This window comes from Medicago sativa, chromosome 5 (genome assembly GCF_051527215.1).
Source record: "Medicago sativa cultivar Bolivia chromosome 5, Bolivia_mono, whole genome shotgun sequence".
In the NCBI taxonomy this organism is placed as follows: Eukaryota; Viridiplantae; Streptophyta; class Magnoliopsida; order Fabales; family Fabaceae; genus Medicago; species Medicago sativa.
The window spans coordinates 5,116,586-5,117,390 of NC_140753.1; the positions used below are offsets into that span (position 1 = coordinate 5,116,586).

General features: G+C 44.1%; 1 non-coding gene across 1 annotated transcript; it reads right to left on the minus strand.

Annotated features, from left to right (window-relative positions):
• Positions 1-237: 237 nt before the first annotated feature.
• TRNAW-CCA (transfer RNA tryptophan (anticodon CCA)) lies at positions 238-311 on the minus strand. The gene has a single exon. It is a non-coding gene; the product is annotated as a tRNA-Trp (tRNA).
• Between the last annotated feature and the right edge of the window lie 494 nt (positions 312-805).

An 805-nucleotide genomic window follows, 5' to 3' on the forward strand; every position in this document is an offset into this window, starting at 1 on the left:
GTCAGTATATGAATCTGCTGCGTCTTTTATCTCTGGTGTTGGATCACCTACTCACTACTGCGCTGCGACAAGGACTGGAACTGCCTCCGCGTTTGGACCTTTGATTAATTAACATCTCTTTTGTTTATTGACCTCCTATTTCTTAGTTTTTAATCCTAATCCACTGGAGGTTAAATTCATACTTTAGACTGCTGTTCAATTATTTCAGTGTCATTCTCGATCTAACAAGAATGGAATCACGCTCTGTAGGATTTGAACCTACGACATCGGGTTTTGGAGACCCGCGTTCTACCGAACTGAACTAAAAGCGCTTTATTTTCATAAAGAATTTTTTGTGACCCCAATACATCTTGCATGCATAATATAATTTTAATTTTTTTAATAATAAATAAGCCATTGGCATAGAAGCTGTGAAAGAATAGGCTGCTGGAGGAAGAACCGCCCAAAAGCGGGAGAGAAGCGGAACGGGCAAGTCAGCCAGAGCAACTTTTAGGGAAGCCAGCTCCTCATCTGACTTTGTTTGAAGGTCGGTGTCGAGGAATGGCATGGTCTCCGAGAGAAAGAAAGCCAAAGGAGCGAAAAGCACACCATCCTAGGTAAGCAGCATCTTTGAAGCGGCATCTCACTCAATATACGCAATTCTCTGATCTGTCTTTTCCGGCCGATTCCGTGCCACTCTACTTTGGACCCTCTTGCAGGAGCTCGGACTGAGTCTAGTTGAGGTCCATCCGAGGGTTTGCCTTTTCCTTCTACACTTCTTCACTTTTCTGCTTTTTGGATGGGTGTTCCCCTCCGAGTGAAGGCA